Genomic DNA, 10,383 nt, shown 5'->3' on the forward strand with positions numbered 1-10,383 from the left:
CTGTGCCTGGGACACCTCGCCAGGATACCATTTAGTACTGGTTTCCACAACCTTGGACCGGTCGTAATGGCACCTGGAGGGGTTCTCCTAGGCCATTAGAGCATCTTGTAGGGGCAGCATGGTGGCGCAGTGGTTAGCACTGCCGCCTCACGGCGCTGAGGACCCGGGTTCCACCCCGGCCCCGGGTCACTGACCGTGTGGAGTTTGCACATTCTCATCGTATTTGCGTGGGTCTCACCCTCACAACACAATGATGTGCAGGATGGGTGGATTGGTCACGCTAAATTGCCCCTTAATTGGAAAAAATGAATTGGGCGCTCTAAATTTATTTTAAAGAAAGATCACTGGGGGGCAGCACGGTGGCGCAGTGAGTAGCACTGCTGCCTACGGCACTGAGGACCCGGGTTCGAATCCCGGCCCTGGGTCACTGTCCGTGTGGAGTTTGCAAATTCTCCCCGTGTTTGCTTGGGTTTCACCCCCACAACCCAAAAATATGCCGGATAGGTGGATTGGCCACACTAAATTGCCCCTTAATTGGAAAAAATAATTGGGTACTCTAAAATTTTAAAAAGAAGATCCCTGGGTGATCGGGACAGGGCAGGGTGGCACCCTTGCACTCTCATCTGGCTCCTTGGCACTGGCAGCCTGGCACCCTGGCAGTACCTCTGGTACCATGGAAGTGCCAGCCAGTGTGCCTAGGTAACACTGCCAGGTTGACAGGGCCGGAGAACTGGCCCGGGGGGCCTTACCAGGTGGAGGGGGGGGGGGTTCGGCGAGGTGACGGAACGTTCACAGGGGCCTCCCCCAATTTTGGGATGGGGTTGAAAACTGGGGGAGTTAAAAGGGGAGGAGATCGAGGCAGCCAGACAAAATGGCACCCCGAACTTCAAGGAGCCTTTCCTGTAGCTCGCCAGCATGAAATGACTAAGTGTGGCCTCAGCGGAGAGAAACTCCGTGAGGCCAAAAAACCCAGCAAAATGCCGTTAAACAGCAAGATGTTTATCGGCGGTGCAACCGCCGAGAAACACCCTGCTAAACGCGGCGAAAACCGGACATAAATATGTATCCAGTTAAATCGCGTCCCAATTCTTTTTTGTGCTTTTTGAAAATGTAATTTAAATTGTTTCTTTGCATTGATGCTGGCATGGATTGGGTGGACTAAATGGTCTTTTTCATGTTGTAATTTTAAAAAAATGTTTTTTTAGAGTACCCAATTATTTTTTTAAGGGGCAATTTAGCATGGCCAATCCACCTAACTTGCACATCTTTAAGTTGTGGGGATGAAACCCACGCAGACATGGGGAGAATGTGCAAACACCACATGGACAGTGGCCCAGGGCTGGGATTCGAACGCGGGTCCTCAGTGCCATAGGCTGCAGTGCTAACCACTGTGCCACATGCCGCCCATTCATGTTGTAACTTTGATGTATTTCCTGAAGGTGGGGATAAAAGCTCCCACAGACACAACATGTCCTATGGTATGTCATCCAAATGAGCCAAGAACATGATCATTGGCTAGTACAGTCTTTGACTATACAATCTGCAGAGTTGATCTTAAATCCATAATTTCACGCTCACCCAAAACTACATCCAGCAAGTATAACGGGACAGCATTCAGGAACAGGTTCGGTTGCCTGATCCTCAATGGAGAAGCATTGAAACTACCTGTTTTGGCCCACTCACCACTTTCCTGATATAAACACCGCATAGGACAGGGGCAATTTTCTGTGAATGTCCAGAGGACACAAATGAAAACGCAGATAGTGCATGATGCCAATTAATGTCGAGTAAAAGTAAAGAAAATTTGCCATTGGATTTGGGTTTATAGTCATGTGTACCGAGGTACGGTGAAAAGTATTGTTCTGCGTACAATCCTGACAGATCATGTCATACATGAAAAACATAGGACATACGATAGACACACAATGTAAATACATAGACACAGGCATCGGGTGAAGCATACGGAGTACAGTATTACTCAGTAGAGACGTTGTGTGAAGAGATCAGATCAGTCTGCAAGAGGGTCATTCGGGAGTCTGGTAACAGTGCGGAAGAAGCTGTTTTTGAATCGGTTAGCGAGTGTTCTCAGACTTTTGTATCTCCTGTCCAATGGAAGAAGTTGGGAGAGTGAATAACCCGGGTGGGAGGGGCCTTTGATCATGCTGCCCACATTTCCCAGGCAGCAGGAGGTGTAGACAGACACAATGGATGGAGGCAGGTTTGCATGATGGACTCTGCTGTGTTCACAACTCTCTGAAGTTTCTTACGGTCTTGAGCCGAGCAGTTGCCATACCAGGCTGTGATTTGGCCAGATAGGATGCTTTCTATGGTGCATCTGTAAAAATTGCTAAGAGTCAATGTGGACATGCCGAATTTCCTTAGTTTCCTGAGGAAATATAGGCGCTGTTGCTTTCTTGGTCGTAACATCGAAGTGGGTGGACCAGGACAGATTGTTGGTGATGTGCACACCTAGGACATTGAGGCTGTTAACCATCTCCACCTCGGCCCGTTGATGCAGACAGGGGTGTGTGCAAAACTTTGATTCCTAAAGTCAATAACCAGCTCTTTAGCTTTGCTGACATTGAGGGAGAGATTGTTGTTGTTACACCACTCCACTAGGTTCTCGATCTCCCTCCTGTATTCTGACTCGACATTGTTCGAGATCCGACCCACTATGGTCGTGTCGTCAACTCAATTTTTTTTTTTTTTTTTAAATCCTGAGAGGGAGCAGCGGAGCTGGAGGAACTACCATTTGAAGTAACCCAAGCCAAGTGCAGGTACCTGGGGATCCAAGTGGCCCACACCTGGAAGAGGTTCCATAAATAGAACCTCTCCAGCATGGTGGAGGAGGTGAAGAGGGGCCTGCAAAGATGGGATTCACTCCCCCTTTCGCTAGCGGAAAGGGTACAGACGATCAAATTGACCATGCTGCCTAGGTTCCTCTTCGTATTTAGGTCACTCCCAATCTTCATCCCCAAATCCTTCTTCACCAAGGTTGAAAAATTTATCATGGCCTTCGTCTGTAGTGTGGGCCTGGCCCTACTAAATGTTCTGTTCTACAACTGTGTGTCCAACATGGAGAGAGAGAGAGGGTGGCTAAGGGAACCGGATGCGAACTGGGTCCGAATAGAAGGGACCTCATGCATAAGGAGCTCTCTCCGAGCACTGGCCACCGTGAAACTTCTGGCCCACCACACACACACTCCAGGAGCCCAGAGGTAGGAGCCACCCGAAGGACATGGATGCAGTTTAGGCACCATTTTGAACTGGGAAAAATGTCTGCGGGGGCTCCCATCTGCAATAAACACAGGTTTGCACCGGCAGTGCTGGACGCCACTTTTGGGACGAGGGAGACAGAAGGTCGTCGACGGTAGAGGACATGTACGTGGACGACAGACTTGCGACGGGGAAACTCACGTAGAAGCTCCAACTCCTGAAAGGGAACGAACTCAGATATCTGCAGCTGCATAACTCGCTCTGCAAGAAGACGGAAACGTTCCCCCAGAGACCCACACACACATTCCTGGACACGATGGTAGGGCTGGACTGGTTTGGGGATGCAAATGCGGCAACATATACAGGAGACTCATTGAAAAGGTCAGGACTCCACTGGACAAGACCAGACAAAAGTGGGGAGAGGAACTGGGCACGGAGATAGGGGGAGGACTCTGGATTGAGACGCTGCACAGAGTCAACCCCACCTCCTCCTGTGCCGGGCTACACCTGGTGCAGCTCACGGTAGGCACAGAACACACCTTATCAAGACACGCATGAGCGGGTTCTTCCTGGAGGTGGAGGCAAGTGCGAGAGGTGCGGGGGTCGAGCCAACCACATCCATATGTTCTGGTCCTGCCCCAGACTCATGAAATTCTGGACAGCCTTCTTCGAGGCTACATCCAAGGTGGTGGGGATCAAGATGGAGCCATGCCTGTCTGTGGCAGTCTTCAGGGTGTCAGAGCACCCAGAGCTCTGTTCAGGAAAAGAAGCGGATGTCCTGGCCTTCACCTCACTGATCGCCAGACAGAGACCTCTGCTAGGGTGGAAGTCGGCAGCATCACCCCGGGCCTTAGAATGGCTCTCAGATCTGGCCGAATTCCTGAGGCTAGAAAAAATTCAAATTTGAAATGAGAGGGTCCGAGTGGAGATTCCACACCTCATTGGGCAAATTCACAAGCCTATTTACACATCCTTTTGCAACCAGCAGCCAGCGGTGGGGGGGGGGGGGGGGGCGGTGGGGGGGGGGGGAAAGAAAGAAGGAGGGGGGAAACAGAAAAAGGGGGAATAGAGATAGCCGCCCAGAGAGAGGAGAGCTTGAGAGGAACAGGGAAGGAATGGGGAGGAGGGCCACTTACTTGGTGGTCTTAAGATGGAGAGAAGGTTGTTGATGAAGCAACTGAAGATAGTTGGGCCTAGGAGTACAAAAGGAGATATTAAGTCTGAGGAACAAAATCTTGATCAGAGGGGGATGTTTTAAGGAGTGCCTTAAAGGAAGAGAGCAAGGTAGAGAATTGGAGATGTTTGCAGAGGGTATTTCAGACCTTGGGGCTGAAGCAACTGAAGGTACAGCCACCAAAACTAAAGCAATTAAGAATCACACAAGGTCAGTATTTGAGGATTATAAATATCTCATAGGGTTGTAGGGCAGGGTTAGAGAAATAGGGAGTGGTGAGTCATGAAGGGTTTCAAAAACAAGGATGAGGCTTTTCAAACCAAGGCGTTGCTTGACCAGACACCAATGTAGGTCAGCAAGCATAACAGAGATTGGGGAATGGGACTTTTTGTGAGTTAATTGACAGAATGACCTCAAGTTTATGGAGGGTAGCATGTGGGAGACCAACAAGGAGTGCATTGAAATAGTCAAGTATAGAGGTAACAAAGACATGAATTTAAAAAATATATTTTTATGGGCAACTCTGTGTCACAGTGGTTAGCACTGCTGCCACATGGTGCTGAGGTCGCAGGTTCGATCCCGGCTCTGGGTCACTGTCCGTGTGGAGTTTGCACATTCTCCCAGTGTTTGCGTGTGTTTCACTCCCACAACCCAAAGATGTGCAGGGTAGGTGGATTGGCCACGCTAAATTGCCCCTTAATTGGAAAAATGAATTGGGTACTCTACATTTGAAAAAAAACAATAAAAGAAACAAAAAAAGAGAAAAAAACCAATGGGAATCTACAAAATGGGTATACAAATGGAAATAATTTTTTTTTTTTTTTAAATAATTTTTATTAAAGGTTTTCATAAAATATCAATAACAAAATGAAAAAGAAACCCAACAGGGTTAAGTACAAAACACAGTCCAGAAAAACAGCCCTCCATACCCCCTCCCCCCTGTACATAAATAATAAATTAACATTAACACACCGACTTAATACAACAAGTATATACAACCCCTCAGACCCTCCAGTGTAAATAACAAAAGCAAAAAAATAAAGTGACCCCCCCCCCTGAGTTGCTGCTGCCATTGACCAATGTCTACCCCTCTGCCAGGAAGTCTAAGAACGGTTCCACCGCCTAAAGAACGCTTGTACCGACCCTCTCAAGGCGTATTTCACCCTCTCCAACTTAATAAACCCCGCCATATCGTTGATCCAGGATCCCACGCTTGGGGGCCTCGCATCCTTCCACTGAAGAAAAATCCTTCGCCAGGCTACCAGGGACGCAAAGGCCAGAATTCTGGCCTTTTTCGCCTCCTGCACTCCCAGCTCCTCTGCCACCACAAATATTGCGAGCCCCCAGCCCGGCTTGACCCTGGATCCTACCACCCTCAACACCGTCCTAGCTACGCCGTTCCAAAATTCCTCCAGCGCTGGGCATGCCCAGAACATATGGGTGTGGTTTGCTGGGCTCCCCGAGCACCTAACACACTTGTCCTCACCCCCAAAAAACCGACTCATCCTTGTCCCGGTCATGTGTGCACTGTGCAGCACCTTAAACTGTATGAGGCTGAGCCTCGTGCACGATGAGGAAGAGTTCACCCTCCCCAGGGCGTCTGCCCACGTCCCTTCCTCAATTTCCTCTCCCAACTCCTCCTCTCACTTACGTTTTACCTCCACCACCGAGGCCTCCTCCTCCTCCTGCATCACTTGGTAAGTTTCCGAGATCTTCCCCACTCCCACCCGCCCCCCCCCCCCCCCCGAGAGCACCCTGTCCTGTACTGTGTGTGGCCGTGGCCGTGGGAATTCCGCCACCTGCCGTCTGGCAAACGCCCTTACCTGTAAGTACTTGAAGGTATTCCCCGGGGGGAGCCCGTACTTCTCCTCCAGCTCACCCAGGCTTGCGAACTTCCCGTCCACAAATAGGTCCCCCAACTTTCGTATCCCTGCCCTGTGCCACCCCGCAAACCCTCCACCTGTTCTTCCTGGGGCGAACCGGTGGTTCCCCCGTAATGGGGTCCCCGCCGAGGACGAATGGAAATAATGAAGGACAAACAAACCTTTATACATTCAAGAAAAGGAACCTATGCACAGATATGGGGGCCCTGTTTTTTGAGCCCCCGGCAGTCGGTTGCTGCAACAGTCTTACTTATGTCCCTGTTGCCCCCTGGTACTAGAACATACCGGAGAAGGTGTTTGGCGCCAGCCATGTGCGCATTGACTGTGCTGCTGTGGCGGCATAGTAGCACAGTGGTAGTTCCAGGGACCCGCGTTCAATTCCCGGCTTGGGTCACTGTCTGTGCAGAATCTGCATGTTCTCCCCATGTCTGCGTGGGTTTCCTCCAGGTGTTCCTGCTTTGTCCTGAAAGACGTGCTGTTAGGCTAGGGGATTTTCATAGCAGCTTTATAATAACCCAATTTCCGGTTTTCCGGTCACGTGTTAGTAACAGCCTCCAGTAGCAAAGCCACCTAGTGGTTCAGAAAGATAGACTGGCCTCTGGTAACACCGCCACCTGGCTGTCCAGAGTTGGCAACTGGCCTCCTGTTTGTAACATTCTCAATAACACGTTCACTGACACTTAGTTTGGGTTCCGCCAGTACCACTCAGCTCCGGACATCATTCCAGCCTTGGTTTAAAGGGCGGCAAGGTAGCACAGTAGTTAGCACTGTTGCTTCATGGCACGAGGGTCCCAAGTTCGATTCCCGGCTTGGTCACTCTATGTGCGTAGCCTGCATGTTCTGCCTGTGTCAGCGTGGGTTTCCTCTGGGTGTTCCGGTTTCCTCCCACAAGTCCCAAAAGACGTGCTGGTAGGTAATTTGGACATTCTGAATTCTCCCTCTGTGTACTTGAACAGGTGCTGGAATGTGGGGCCTAGGGGCTTTTCACAGTAACTTCATTGCAGTGTTAATGTAAGCCTACTTGTGACAATAAAGATTATTATTATTAAACATGGACAAAAATGCTAAACTCCAGAGGTGAGGCAAGAGTAACTGCGCTTGATATCATGGCCTCATTTGATCTAGAGTGGCTTCAAGGAGCCTCAGTACAACTGAGGTCATTGGGAATCGGGGCAAAGTTCACCACTGGTTGGACTCATATCTAGCAGAAACAATGATGATTGTGGGTGTCAGAGGCCAATCCTCTGCATTCCAGGACAACACTGCAGGAGTTCCTCACAGGGCGGCACAGTAACACAGTGGTTAGCACTGCTGCCTCACAGCACCAGGGACCCAGGCTCAATTCCGGTCTTGGGTGAATGCGTGTGTGGAGTTTGAACTTTCTCCCCATGTCTGCATGGGTGCCCTCCAGGTGTTCGGGTTTCCTCCCAGAGTCCAGAGGTGTGCACGTTAGGTGGATTAGCCATGTTAAAATTGCCTCTTCGTGTCCAGGGATGTACAGGTTAGGTGGGGTTACAGGTATAGGGCAGAAGAATGGGCCAACGGTAATCTTTCAGAGGGTCGGTGCAGACCCGATGGGGTGAATGGCCTCCTTCTGCACTGTAGAGATTCTATGATTCAATGATTCAAATGTCCTAGGCCCAACCATTCTCAGTTGCTTTATCAATGACCTTCCTTCCATTATAAGGTCAGAAGTGGGGATATTCGCTGATGACTGCACAATGCTCAGCACCATTCGCAACTCATCAGACACTAAAGCAGTCCAGATTGAAATGCAGCAAGACCTGGAAAATGTCCAGGCTTTGGCTGACAATTGGCAAGTAATATTCGCGTCAGGGGCGGCATGTGGTGCAGTGATTAGTACTGGGACTGCAGCGCTGAGGACCCAGGTTCGAATTCCGGCCCCGGATCACTGTCCGTGTGGAGTTTGCACATTCTCCCTGTGTGTGTGTGTGGATTTCACCCCCACAATCCAAAGATGTGCAGGTTAGGTGGATTGGCCACACTAAATTGCACCTTAATTGGAAAAAAAATAATTGGGTATTCTAAATTTATTTTAGAAAAAGTAACATTTGCGTCACACAACTGCCAGGTAATGACCATCTACAATAACAGAGAACCTAACTGTCACTCATTTACATCAATGGCATTATCATCGCTGAATCCCCCACTCTCAACATCCTGGCATTGGTCAGAAGAGCTGAACAGGACTAGCCATACAAGTGCTGTGGCTACAAGAGTAAGTCAGAGGCTAGGAATCCTGCGGCAAGTAACTCACCTCCCGACTCTCCAAAGCCTGTCCACCACCTGCAAGGTACAAGTCAGGAGTGTGATGAAATACTCTGCACTTGTCTGAATGAGTGCAGTTCCAACAACACTCAAGCAGCTCGACACCATCCAGGACAAAGCAGCCCGCTTGATTGGCATCCATTCCACAAATATTCATTCCCACTACTGATGCACAGTAACAGCAGTGTGTACCATCTACAAGACGCAGCAAGGTTCTTTATAGGCACCTTTCAAACACATAACCACTACCATCTAGAAGGACAACGGCAGCATGGAACACCATCACCTAGAAGTTCCCCTCCAAGCCACAAACCATCCTAATTTAGAAATATAATCGCCATTTTTAAACTATCGCTGGGTCAAAATCCTGGAACTCCCTCCCTAACAGCACTGTGGGTGTACATACATGGACTGCAGCGGTTCAAGAAGGCAGCTCGCCAACAACTTTTCAAGGGCAATGAATGATGTCTTAGCCAGCAATATCCAAATCCCTTGAGTTAAGAAGAGAAATGTAGCAAGTGCATATCAATGAGAAGGAGGGTTGTTATTCTGGTGAGGAAGCAATTGTTTGTGACTCAGGAGAGGCCCAGATGATTTTCATTCACTGCTAGGAAGAAGGTGCTTCATGGTTGTTGCTCATCCTATACCCTGAATTAATAATCAAAAGGAGGATTGCACAGTCCTGAATACAGCCCACATCAGTAAGTGTAAAATTTTAACAGCTGTCTGCAAGTTTTGAAGAAACAAAGTTGGAGGTAGGTGGTTATAATAAAATCTGCTCTACGGTGCTGAGGACCCAGGCTTGAATCCTGGCCCTGGGTCAATGTCCGTGTGGAGTTTGCACATTCTCCTCGTGCCTGCGTGGGTTGTGCTCCTACAACCCAAAGATGCACAGGTTAGGTAGATTGGCTGCACTAAATTGCTCCTTCATTGGGAAAAAAAGAATTGGGTAATCTAAATTTTAAACAAAATCTGCTGAACTACATCCAATGAGATTTGGTGATCCTGTTGCTGAGATTAATTGTCGTACTCACACTGGGGCTTCAGCTGTTATTAGCTATTTCAGCAGAACCACATATGGAGCCTAGGACCTATCTGGTATGTATATGGTTCAGCCACTAGCTAGAAAATGTGACCATGTTATCAAAATGAACCTTTGAGGAATGCTTTTTCTTAAGTAACTCTACTCTGCCAATGCTTTTAGTAATTTAGCCATTGAACCTAGACAAACCCCTTAATCAAGTATTTGAGAAACCCCAAAATTTCAAAACAAATGACGACAAATGTTATGCTTCTAAATGAGAAGTGTCATATTGGACTTGAAATATTAACTCTGTTTTTCTTTCTCTCCACAGATGCTGCCAGACCGGCTGAGTTTTTCCAACATTTTCTGTTTTAATTTCAGATCTCCGGCATTTACAGCATTTTGCTTTTATCGGTATAAACTTTAGTGCAGAAGGAGGCTATTCGGCCCATCGAGTCTACACCGGCCCATGAAAGAGCAATTTACTTAAGCCCACACCTCCACCCTATCCCTGTAACCTAGTAACCCAACCTACCTTTGGACACTGGGGGGCAATTTAGCACGGCCAGTCCACCTAACTTGCATATCTTTGGACTGTGGGTGGAAACCTGGAGCACCCGGAGGAAACCCACACAGACACTGGGAGAATGTGCAAACTCCACACAGACACATGGCCAGAATTGAACCAGGGTCCCTGGAGGGAATTAAAGAGGGAAAATTAGTGTTGTTTGAAATATTTGAAAATATTGTATCCCAAAGTTTATTTCCCAAATAAGCTGTAGTAAAGTAACATTTTC

Source organism: Scyliorhinus torazame, chromosome 11 (genome assembly GCF_047496885.1).
Source record: "Scyliorhinus torazame isolate Kashiwa2021f chromosome 11, sScyTor2.1, whole genome shotgun sequence".
Classification (NCBI taxonomy): Eukaryota; Metazoa; Chordata; class Chondrichthyes; order Carcharhiniformes; family Scyliorhinidae; genus Scyliorhinus; species Scyliorhinus torazame.